General features: G+C 47.8%; 1 pseudogene; it reads right to left on the bottom strand.

Annotated features, from left to right (window-relative positions):
- Window positions 1–12,004: 12,004 nt before the first annotated feature.
- On the bottom strand, window positions 12,005–12,727 carry LOC100342404 (coiled-coil domain-containing protein 50 pseudogene; annotated as a pseudogene).
- Window positions 12,728–13,183: the final 456 nt, after the last annotated feature.

Raw genomic sequence — 13,183 nt, 5'->3', positions numbered from 1 at the left:
GTCTCAGTAGGCACTCAAAGCTTGTCTGGTGAATGGAAACACAGCCTGAACTTTAATCCTTACAGGAACAAATCAAAAGCAAGCTGGACATAGAAAAACCTTGGGAGAATCATTTATCCTCTCTAGGACTCGACTGCCTCCCTGTAAAAGTGGGGTTAATAAAAAAAAACAATATCCTTGCGAGGTTGTTGTCTGAAAAGTAGTTGCAAGGTGCTCATCCCTCAGGGGGCTCTCAGCAGATGAGGGCTTTTCACAGTAGTCCCCATCCAAGCCAGTCCCGTGTCTCTGTGCCCTCCCATCCTGCATGGGCTGACCTGTGTGAACACCAGGATATCAGAGAAAGGCCCGGAGTGTGATTTCTGGGACCAGGTCACAAGAACCTCTTGAATCACTTGATGTGGGGAAGCTGGGCATCATTTCCTGCGGACCTTCCAGCAGCCCCACGGAGAAGTCCCTGTGGCGAGGAACTAGGCTTCCTGCCAACAGCTGGCATCCAGGCCCTGTCCATGTGGGTGCACCATGGACCCATCCAGCCCATCGGCCTTCAGATGACTGCTGCCTCATGAGGGACCCCGAGTCAGGTGTGTGCTGCTCCTCATGCTCCCAACCACGGAAATTGTGTGACCTAAGTGTTTACTGTTGTTTCAAGCCGCTAAGTGTTGGGGGTAACTTGTAACAGAATTCACCATTATTATCAATGGCCTTGTGAGCAGCAACAGAGAGATGCCCTGTGCATGGTCAGTTCTGACCACTGCCCGGTCTCAGCTCACCGAGGCTATGGGGCAAGAAGCCTGTTTCTCCTGAGGATTTGCCAGATCTCATGGAAGGAGTAAAGTAGACGTTCATAGCAACTTAGGGTCTTTAGACCCGCACCCAACCCGAGGAAGGAGAGAAGGTCCTCTTGGGCTATTTGCCACACTGGGCTAGCTTTCAGAGGTGACCACAGACCACTGGATCAGATATCTCAAGTCACTGTCCTGGATCAGGCATGGAAGTTGTGTCTCTGCATAGCAAGAGTTTTGACCCCAGATCTACTCTTAGATGCCCCTTTCTGTCCCCAGCAGCTGGCAAATGGCTCACACCAATCCCTTGCCTGCATTCACCTACCCAAACCGCACCACAGAACTGTGATGAAAATGATAACATTTAAAAGGAGCCGAATATTTGACCAAGTATTTTTTTTACATTTCTTTTTTTTATTTAGTAAATATAATTTTCCAAAGTACAGTTTATGGATTACATTGGCTCCCCCCCCCATAATTTCCCTCCCACTCGCACCCCTCCCATCTCCCACTCCCTCTCCCATTCCATTCACATCAAGATTCATTTTCAATTATCTTTATATACAGAAGATCGAGTCAGTATATACTAAGTAAAGATTTCATCAGTTTGCACCCACACAGAAACACAAAGTGTAAAAATACTGTTTGAGTACTAGTTATAGCATTACTTCACATTGGACAACACATTAAGGACAGATCCCACATGAGAAGTAAGTACACAGTGACTCCTGTTATTGACTTAACAATTTGACACTCTTGTTTATGGCATCAGTAATCTCCCTAGGCTCTAGTCATGAGTTGCCAAGGCTATGGAAGCCTTTTGAGTTCACCAACTTCGATCTTATTCCGACAGGGTCATAGTCAAAGTGGAAGTTCTCTCCTCCCTTCAGAGAAAGGTACCTCCTTCTTTGATGGCCCCATTCTTTCCACTGGGATCTCACTCGCAGAGATCTTTCATTTAGGTCTTCTTCTCCCCACCCCCCCCCCAAGAGTGTCTTGGCTCTCCATGCCTAAAATACTCTCATGGACTCTTCAGCCAGATCCGAATGCCTTTAGGGCTGATTCTGAGGCCAGAGTGCTATTCAGGACATCTGCCATTCTATGAGTCTGCTGTTTGATCAAGTACTGAGGGGAAAAAAAATCCCTGCTTTTTCAGGCTACCCAGGCTTTGCTGATATCCATAGCCCGGGTGATATGCACACAGTAGACAGTTCTGAGAGCCATAAGGCTGTGTGGCTGTAACTAAACCCCCAAGCCCCCCTCTCCCTCAGTGAACCCTGCTATCTCCCCGAGTCCTTGCCATGCCTCTGGGCTTTTCCATTTCTCAACCATTGCTTTCATTCTTTCTTGCTGTCCCCAGTTCTCCTGAAGTCACTGATACACTCTCTGGTCCTGTCAAAATGAGAGAGTTTGGACCCCAGCTCTCATCCCAAGTTCTTTCAGATAACCTTGACTTGTCTGAGCCGTAAATGACCACATTCTTTTAAGGCCCTTGAGACGACCTCTAGGGAGGAGTTTACAGATGCCCTGGGCAGAAAGACACAGCTCTTGATTGTACTTAGCATCCCTGGATTATGAACAATGAGTATCTCAACATGGGGAACGTGAACTAGGTCCCTCCTCCACCTCAGTGAGTGAATTTCCTTCCTGCTTGGTGCCCTCCCACCCTGAGAGGTTAACCCAGACCGAGTCTCCTTTCTTTGCTCAAGAATCCCAAAGGTCTCCACGGTTTTTTTTCAGGGACCATAGCTCCAATAATCATTATTTCTACTATGGCTCCGAAAATTCCCAGCAGTGCAATTAATAGATGAGACTCTACCATGACCTCACTGGACTTGAGTTGGATACCAAACGGAACCATGCACAGAACTCACCTTGGCCAACTCTGTTCTGTTGGATATATATATCATTTGTCACAATTCCTACCTAAAACTCTTATGATGCTTCTGTCCACCCAATCCAACAGCGATGGAACTGGAGGAGGGCATTGTGACCCCAATTGCCAGATTATCCTAAGGCATTGGTTTTTAAGATCAATCACCATTATGGCCTTCATCCATGTTTAACAGCAAACACTGTGACTTGATAGCCAGAGCTTGTTTCTGATCCACACTCTCCCCTAAAAATGTGGCCTCTTTGTGTGTCCATGAGTGAAATGAGTCTAATGGCCCATGCATGAAGCTCTGTGGAATACAGTGAGCTGGTTTTAGTCCTGAGTATAGTGGAATGTTGTGTGGTTAAATGGAACCTGAGATTTCAACAACTCGTCTCTGCTTCAATGCAGATTGTTGCTACTCTAATACATGATGCCTCCATCACTTCACTGCTGAGAAAAAAACCCACTCTGTGCTTACTTCTAGCTCACTGTGGGCGGCCAATGATAGCTTTTCCCTTTTGCACACTTTTTCCCTTTTGGTTTTTTATCAATATGTAAGTTTGTCTTATTCAATTATGTCAAGCAAGAGAGACTCCAAAACTCCAGTGCAGGTCAGAAGGAGAAGGCAGATGAACCTGCCACCGTGCTTATCCCCTGAGTTTCCAGAGACAGAATTACTGACCATCTCAGGATCTTGGGGTTAAACTCGTTCCCTTTGAATTTTCCCACGAGTAACACTGACGACGAGCTGAACTGAATTCTTCACTTCTAGTGACATGAAGGCGTGTGTCAGCCGTTGATGTTAATGGGTTGCCTACACTGATTCATCTCCTTGCTGGCTGCAAAATGCAGGGAAGAAAATACAGCCTGCTGATTTTCACTTCTCCCAAGACAAATCCAATCCACAAGTGCCTTAGTCAAATTGTTTGCTCATGTTACAATTTTATGGTAATTCTATGGAAAGGAAAAAGGAGAAACAGAAGATAAAGTCTGTGGAACTTCTCCTTTGTCTTAATCATCTATCTCTTCTCACACTTGGAGTGACAGGAACAGAGAATGAGAATGGAAATGGGATGATTGATACACATACAAAAATCTCACCAGTGGTTACGACTTTCAGGGGGAAATTTAGACCACAGCCTCTGCCTCCCAGTACTCGCTACCCTTTGGAGTAGTTCTGTTTTTAAAAATCAAAAATGCAACTTTGGGAAGCTTCGCGTTGGACTTATTATGAGAAATGAGCACATTTCTGTCCATTGAAGGTGATGCTGTATAGCAGAGCCCAGGTCCTACAGAGACCACTGACGACTCCAGGCTTGAGATTGTCACGTCCAAGATGAGGAGGGAGGGGCTTCGAAAGGGATCCTTGCTTGAGAAGATGAAGTCAGCTGGGAAAACTCCCTAAGATTACAACAGACCTCTGTACCGTACATGCCTCACCAGCCCAGTCTTCCTAGCCCAGTCCGTCTGACACCTGTCTCCAGACTAATCCTTCTCATCTAAACAGCTGCCTTAGAGACGTACACAATGTCAGTTATACCCTAGCCCGGCCTTTCTACTGTGCCAGAATCTGGCTGCCTCTGGTACTTAATCTCCCTCTATCCTCAACAGGAATCTTCCCCTCTCGCCAACAGGCCCTGCCCAACTTGCTATTTTCCAGCCTCTGTACGTTTTACCCATAATGGCCTTGTTTTCTTCTCCTAGAATAGACCTCCCACCCTGCCCTTCTCAGCCACCAACTCCAAGGTCTGATGCAGGGACTGAGATTTGGAACTAAACAGACCTAAAGTTAAATGCTAGCTCTCCTACCTGCTCACCGTGTGTGGCTCGGTGAATGTTATGTATTCTGTGAACCTCAGCTGCCTCGCCTATGAAACGAGACCCTCACATCTGGTTCATGGTAGATGCTCAAAAAAGATCAGCTCCTTTCTGTATGTCTTTCCAACTCCCATGCATCCTCAAAGCTCTTAAATCAACCATGGTCTATTTCATGGGCTCTAGAATAAGGCTTATGACTCAGAATAAGAGTTAGGTGCATATTTGATGAAAAAAGTTTTCATCAAATGACCAGTTCCAATCAGATCAAAAGTGGCTATCACAAGGCTTTCTCAGGACAAGCTTAGAGGTCAAGTGCATGGGTTCATTCTCTGCCAATGGCATACTGAAATTTCAGTGTCAGTGGAGTGGAGTCCAATATAAGTACCTGGAAAAGAGCCAGTCAGTTCACAGATTGGAAATTATAGCATTGTCATGGTTCACTGTTAATGGAAAGAGTTCTTGAGTAACATGTTTTTATAATTCCCGCTCAAATTTTCAAAAGATGCATTTTTTTTTTTTTTGGACAGGAAGAGCTAGACAGTGAGAGAGAGAGAGAGAGAGAGACAGAGAGACAGAGAAAAAGGTCTTCCTTCTGCTGGCTCACCCCCAAAATGGCCGCTGGGGCCGGCGCACTGCACTGATCTGAAGCCAGGAGCCAGGTGCTTCCTCCTGGTCTCCCATGTGGGTGCAGGGCCCAAGCACTTGGGCCATCCTCCACTGCACTCCCTGGCCACAGCAGAGAGCTGGACTGGAAGAGGGGCAACCGGGACAGAATCGGGTGCCCCAACCAGGACTAGGACCCAGGGTGCTGGCGCCGCAGGCAGAGGATTATCCGTAGCCGTGGCGCTGGCCAAAAGATGCATTTTTTTTTTTTGACAGGCTGAGTGGATAGTGAGAGAGAGAGACAGAGAGAAAGGTCTTCCTTTGCTGTTGGTTCACCCTCCAATGGCCGCCGCACCGCGCTGATCCGACGGCAGGAGCCAGGTACTTGTCCTGGTCTCCCATGGGGTGCAGGGCCCAAGCACTTGGGCCATCCTCCACTGCCTTCCCGGGCCACAGCAGAGAGCTGGCCTGGAAGAGGGGCAACCGGGACAGAATCCGGCGCCCCGACCGGGACCAGAACCCAGTGTGCCGGTGCCGCAAGGCGGAGGATTAGCCTAGTGAGCCGCGGCGCCGGCCCAAAAGATGCATTTTAAAAAGAAGATGCATTATACATCTTTATGAAGCCTCTGTCACTCCTTAATTTTCTATTTTTTTTCACTTTAATCGAATGTCAGGGAGGCGGGGGGTGGGGTGGGGAGAGAGAGAAAGAGAGAGACAGAAAATTCATGTACTGGCTCAGTTCCCAAATGCCCAAAGCATCCATCGTTGGGCTAGGCTGAATTCAGGAATCCAGAACCTAATCCAGGTCTCCTACACAGGTGTCAGGGACTCAAGTCCTTAAGATAACATCTGCTGCATCCCTGTGCATTCACAGGAAGTTGGGTGAGAAATGGAGCCAGGACACAAACCAGGCACTCCCACATGGGATGTAGGTGCCCCAAGCTGCATTTTAACCACTGAGCCAAACACGTGCCCTGCTTCTTTTACAGGAATTGCCCCACCAATTGCCAGATAATTTGTTATGTGATGGACTCTTTCCTTGACTATTTCTGATTGATGCATGAATGGACACTTGACCAACAATAGCCAATCTTGCAGACTGGGGAGTAACAATGGCCTAAGTCCTAGTGCAAAAGATGAGCTGAGCCCTTCAGAGGCTGTCTTGGGGCTGCACTACGGTGTAGTGGGTAAAGCTGGCTCATGTCCTGGCTGCCCCCTGCTAATGCCCGGGAAAAGCATCAGAAGATGGCCCAAGTGTTTGGGCCCCTGCCACCCACATGGAACACCTGGAAGAAGTTTCTGACTTCTGGCTTTGGCCTGGCCAAGCCTTGACCATTGTGGCCATGTAGGGAGTGAACCAGTGGATGGAAGATCTCTCCCTGTCTCTCCCTCTCTCTCTGTAACTCTGACTTACAAATAATTTTTTTTTTTAAAAAGAGACTCTGTCTTTCAAACACTGGAAGTAGAAACACAGAAAGAACTGAACCCATGGCCACAGTAGTAGAGGCTATAAGAACGCTGTGCCTTTGTGAACCACGTATTTGGTCTCCATCCCTGTTTCTTGGCACACATTCCTGAAACCCTGGAGTCCGCCTGGAGGTCAGTGTTGCTTTGTATATTAACGAGATGACTGGGTGACTGGGGACTGGCAGCCCTCAGGGAGCTTCAGGACCGGGGCTGGGCCCAGGACAGACTAAGGATTAGAGTTGGGACTTTTAGCCCCACCCCCCAAACTCACAGCAGGGCTGATGGTTAGGTTGAGCACCAATGACGCACGATGTAATCAATCATGTCTATGAAACAGAACTTCCATAAAAATCCAAAAGGACTGACTTCCGAGAGCCTCTGGACGTTGGAATGCGTGCAGATTCCCAGAGGGTGCTGTGCCCGCAGGGGCACGCAGCTCTGTCCTACCTGCTGTGTGTTTCATCTGAATCCTCTGTGACAGCCCTCGTCATAACCCAGCCAGCCCACATGGCCCCTCTGGCTTCTGCAAATGAACTGGCCCCAAGGATGGGGTAATGAAGAGGGCAACCTTCCTTTATGGCTGATCCATTAGAAGCGTGCACCTGAGACGCATGGTGGACAGTGAAGTGATGGGCAGTCTCGTGTGACTGAGCCCTGTCTCAGCCTCTGGACCTGAGGTGACCTCCGGGTAGCTAGTGACACAAGTGGATTGAATAGCAGAGCACGCCGCAGGCATCGGCTGCAGAACCATTCACTTGTTTGGTGCGTGGGGAAAATCCCCCCTCCCCCACTTCCAACATTTGGCCACGGGAGCGTCCGTTCTGTGTTTTGAGAGTCTAGGAGGCAAAATGGGGTTTGATTTTTCTCATACCACTGCACCATGAAGGAGAGTCAGGGACGTGACAAGCAAACACCATGCGAAAGCCACAGTTGAGAAAGTTCAGAAAGCTGTACCACGCAGAATGAGCACGGGACAGAGAAAGAACCGAGCAGAAGTGGAGGGAGGGACAGAAGCCATGAGAAAGGGCTGGAGAGAATGCTGGTCCCTGGGGCTGATGGCTCCTAGGCCAGCTCGGTCCCTGGAGCTCCCTCAGTGCTTGTAGTAAACTCCCTCGTCTCAAGCTCACTTGCATTAGTCTTCCTCAAAGATGGAAGAACCTAACTTAGAAGGGAAATATGTTACTACCACAGAATAAAATATAGCTTTTTTGAATGCACACATTATTAGACAAACTGAAAGCCCAATAGCATCTCAAGGACGACTTCTGTTCACAGACACAAGGTGCATGGTTAGACTATCTTAAAGAATAGACTAACGTTTTCTCAGTGCACTTGGGGTAGGGGCCTCTGACTACTTCACTGCTTTTAAGAGCAGCCACCACGGTCAGATACTTCAGAACTGTTCCCACCGACTCTGCTGGGGGATACCACAGGGACTTGGTGGAGAGAGCCGTCTTGGACAACGAGAAGATGTGTCATGTGTGCCCCATGATTGGCCTACACCTATCAGTCCTGGGAGCCTAAGCAAGCCCCTTGATCTCCTTGAGACTTGTGATGAATGATCGCTAAAGTGACTGCTGGGGTTAACAATACATGTATATTCTAAGTACATTTCTTCTTTCAATTCATTCCGGAAAGGAGGCAACCTTGTAGGAGCAGAGACTGTGGAGCAGAAGTCGGGAAACCCACTGTTCAGCTCTGCCACTTGCTGGCTGGGCCACCTCAGCTGCCCATTCACCTATTGGTCTAAGCTAGAAAATGAGAAGGTTGGCTTGTGTCTCATCCAAAGGGCATTTTCACTCTACACTCTGAGATTTGAAGAGCATTGAACACTCCTGGCGCTGTGGTGGGATTCCCATGGCTTCTTACCTCTGTGTTTATAATTCCTTACTGTGTTTTCCTTTCCCACCGCTGACAGCAGCTGCTGGCACATTTCCTAGGAGCATGTATTTCTTTCAGTTTGCCCAGCTACAGACCAGATATAAAGAAAGTTGGGGGAGATCTGGTGTGAGTGTCACTGCAATGCTGTTGGAAGAGACATATGGGCTAATCTGGATTGCTGATGGCACAGGACCAGCGTTGGTTGCTGATGGAGAACTGTGAAGATGAAGTAGGAAGTCAGGCCATATTTGGAGGAAAAGATACATCTCCTTCCCAGAAAACCAAAACTCCATCAATAGAAAAGGAAAGTGTGAAGCCCAAAGCAATCTTGAAAAGTATTTTAATGTCATCCTATTTTAATAATTTTTTTCTTTTGACCCGTGCACCCTGTGGCTTTATTGTCATCATCCCAGGCCTGGAAGCTTCGCCTCCTTGAAGCAGACAGATGCTCTGTGCTTTAATTTAGCCTAAGCCCTAAGTCTGGTCTCTGGCTGCACTCGAGAACTGTGTCCCTGGGGCCTGGTAGCCACCGGGGGAGAAGAAAAAAAATAAATTTTTTCTTTTAAGTTTGTATTTCTTTGAAAGACAGAGAGAGAGAGCGAGCTTCCATCCAATGAGTCTGTCCCCAGATGTCCACAGTGGGGCCCAGGCAAAGCCAGGAGCCAGACTCTATCTGAGTCTCCCATGTAGGTGGCAGGGACTCAAGCACTGGAGCCATCACCTGCTACCTCTCAGGGCGCACAGTAGCAAGAAGCTAGAATCCCAAGCGAAAGCCCGGACTCTGGTAAGGGATGTGGGCATCCCAAATGGAATAGTAACTGCTGCTCTGAACTCACACCCCAGACCTCCTTGAAAGCATTGCAATTACTTGTGGAAACTAGGAGTTCTAATGTTCCTAGACCAAGGTGGAGGAGGCCAATGGATAAAGGCCAACAACAAGTAAGGCTGGTTAGGAAAGAACATTAGTGTCTTGGAATTTCCATAAAAAGGCAACAAAATGACTCCAAGGTATGGAAGGCCCTGACTTCCACTGTGCAACCAACACAGCAAACCCTGTGGGTAGGTGAAAGCACACAGCTCTGCAGCGGGGATGGAATCCTCTCCTGGCTACTGTGGTGGAAGATGCTGTGGTCAGCAATGTCCCTCTATTTATTTATTTAAGATTTATTTCTTTACGTTTAAAGATTTATTTATTTATTTGAAAGTCAGAGTTACACAGAGAGAGAAGGAAAGGCAGAGAGAGAAGAGAGAGAGAGAGAGAGAGAGGTCTTCCATCTGCTGGTTCACTACCCAATTGGCTGCAACGGCTGGAGCTATGCCAATCCAAAGCCAGGAGCCTGGAGCTTCTTCTGGGTCTCCCACACGAGTACAGGGGCCCAAGGACTTGGGCCATCTTTTACTGCTTTCCCAGGCCTTAGCAGAGAGCTGGATCAGAAGTGGAGCAGCCGATGCCTCTGACCGAACAGACCCCATGGATGCTGGGCCCAGGCCCGAGAAAGGCTGGCTCGTTTCCTTCCTGCTGACACACAGGGAAGGCGTGGTAGCCGAAACTGATGAAGAGAAGTCCAAAACCAGGTGTCAGATGAAGGGGCTGTGCCTGGCCATGATGTCAGCTTCCTGCTCCCGTGGCTTGCGATGGATCGGTAGAATGTCCAGGCTCTACACACCAGTAGCACCACAAGCAAGCCGCAGCTCCTGCACCAAGGCGCATCCTGATAAATCCTAGTGCCACGAGCAAAACAAAACTGGAAACAGCTCTACAGTAATATTCTCATTAGCCCAAAGAGGTGGTTGATCTCAGGCAACTAGAATTAAGGCACACGAGCCTAGTAACTCACAGGTATCATTCCTAATACCTGTAGACAAAAAGATGTAAAAAGGTGTTCAACCTCAGTGATATTTAAAATGAGATTTTTTTTCTTTTTTTGCCCATAATACCAACATTTAAATACATGTAGCTATTGACCTGGCAATGTCAATCTTAGAAATGAAGGTTTCAGATATTTATCTATAGGTATATAAATTTTGTCTATCCACATAATAGAGTACTACATAGCTGTTTTTAAAACAATGAAGTGGCTGGCGCTGCAGCTCACTAGGCTAATCCTCTGCCTTGTGGCGCCAGCACACCAGGTTCTAGTCCCGGTCGGGGCGCCGGATTCTGTCCCGGTTGCCCCTCTTCCAGGCCAGCTCTCTGCTGTGGCCAGGGAGTGCAGTGGAGGATGGCCCAGGTGCTTGGGCCCTGCACCCCATGGGAGACCAGGAGAAGTACCTGGCTCCTGCCATCGGATCAGCGTGGTGTGCCGGCCGCAGTGCGCCGGCCGTGGCGGCCATTGGAGGGTGAACCAAAGGCAAAGGAAGACCTTTCTATCTGTCTCTCTCTCTCTCTCACTGTCCACTCTGCCTGTCAAAAATAAAAAATAAAAAAAGTAAAATAATGAACTGTATCTGAATGTACTGACGTGGGAAGATTTCGATGTAGAAAAAGATGCTGTGGAAGAGAAAGCATGGTGTGATCCAACTTCTTTCTACGATGTCCCGGTGTGCACATGTCCAGGTGGGTGCGCACACACACACACACACACACACTGGCCAAAGTCCTTGCCAGCTCCATCCCTCATGGCGCACACTGCCCACCTGGTCCTCTGGGTGCTAACGCGGTGCACTCCCTCTGGCCTCCCCGGTGGTGGACCGTGTCCTCTCCACACAAGCTCTCCCTCTCCTGGAGCCCTGGCTTCCTTCCATGTTTCTGTCTGCCTTAATCCCTTGTTAGCGCAGGAATCTGGAAGATTATATCCCAGACTGTTGGGTGTTTCTGAGGCAGCTTAACCCACTGTGCCGCGCTGCTGTCCCCATGACGATACATTTTAATTATGTTGTAATTAAGAAAAAAACCACTGAAACTATAAAGAATAAAATTATCTAGATGTCTAGATGATGGACTGTGGGTGGAGGGGGGCCGGAGCACCCTCCATGAGCCTGAAGACCCTGTACTTTTTCATCGTGTACCTCAAAGTACGAAAGTCTCCAAGAAGGTGGAGACATTCAGTGAAACAAACCAGAGGCAGTGCAGTATGCCTGGGGAGAAAGCACCACAATTCACAGCTGATGGGATGGAGAAAAGGAGAAACACATAAAGCTTTCATTGCATTGAGCCAATGGGGTTCGGGTATTGTTTCGTTTTGCTTTTTACTTCTTACATTCTTGTATTCTGTAATGCATCCCAACATATTTTACTTTGTCCATTCATCGCCATATAGTTCTAATTGCTAAACAAAACCTAGTCCCCAGAGACCAACATCCCATATCTAACTAAAGGGCATTTTACAGCTCTTGGACGCTGTATCCCAGACAGGATCTGCAGCAGAGAGGTTGCCATTAGAAACCACATGTTCTTACACTGGCCAAGTGACCAGGGATAACTAAAACATTTGAAATGAATTAAAAATATTTATGGTCAGGAAGAAAAGCCTGAGGATTAATCCCAGGACTGCAAACAATGGAGGGGGAAAAAGTGGGGAATGCATTGTATCATCACAGTGAGTCCATGTTCGAGGCGGATTCTTAGATATTTTTTTTACTGCTTGTAATGGACTCCTTCATGAGAGGTCTCTACTTCTGAGAAATGACAGGTGGCCTATGCTGCTTTGTAAAATGGGTGCAGAACTAGCCTCAGCTTCTGTCGTGGTAGGTGGTGGTGGCTGTGCTGGCCTCTCACTCTTAGAACGATGAGGTGCAGCACTCTCTCTTGACTCTGCAAGAGCTGGTTTAGCTGACTTTAGCTTCCTCTCCCGGTCATGCTTTCTTTTCTCCAAAGATGATTTTCCCTCCTTGGCTTTCTTTCCTTCGGCCGTTAGATGCTGAACAATCTCTTCATCCTGGCTACCTGAGCTGCTCTCGTGTCAACTCCGGCAGCCGGAAGTTCTTCTTCTTGCAGTTTTCTGGCTATTTCGGCATCATACCATTCCTGATACCTCTGGGTTACTCGTGGTGGAGTAGACACAGTATCGTTCATTACTTGTGGCTTCATTCCTCCATCTGTGCATAGTAACTGTCTCCATGAGCATTGGTTTCAGAGAACTCTGGAATGCGTTTCTTTCGCCTTTTCTCTTCCTAGTATGGAATTCAGTTATGAATAATTAATTCAAACTGTAAGCTAGTTTAGATGAAGTATATTTAAAGTTAAGACTTAATAGTATGTAGTATGTTAAGATTAAATGATATAAAATACGGGGCAACATATTAAAATCTTGGTCTCAGGAGCTTTCAGGACCTGTCTCGAGAACCGCTGTTCCTCCATGACAGGCTTCATTTTAAGCCAGAAAAGACAGGCCTAAGGGTACGGGAGTGAAACTCTCCCTGGAATTTAGATTCTTCCGCCTTCCTGTGTGACACCTAGCCCCTAAGTTGCTTAAATACAGCAATGAAATGCATAAATTTAGTTAACTGCCATCTAAGGAATAAGGAACTCGCCTACGTGTGTAGTGATGTATGTACTTGTTCACTCGAGTGCATAAAATGCTGGAGGGGGAGGGGCGGGCTTCTTGCCTCAGCACTGCGCTATGTCGTAGGTGCCGGTGGGAGCCCCAGCTAGCTGGTAATAAATCCTCTTGCTGTTGCATCCAGCCTGCCTTTTGTGGGTTGTTTTAGGGAGGGTCTCATATCGGACACAACACTAGTACTCTTTTTCTTGCAAAAGGCGAGCTATGTCCTATCCTTCTTCCCCTGAATGCATCCTCTCTCTGCCTCTATGGTC

This window comes from Oryctolagus cuniculus, chromosome 14 (assembly GCF_051225735.1).
Source record: "Oryctolagus cuniculus isolate XC-2025 breed Fujian yellow rabbit chromosome 14, ASM5122573v1, whole genome shotgun sequence".
Lineage (NCBI taxonomy): Eukaryota > Metazoa > Chordata > Mammalia > Lagomorpha > Leporidae > Oryctolagus > Oryctolagus cuniculus.
This window is presented reverse-complemented; position numbering and strand designations above follow the sequence as displayed.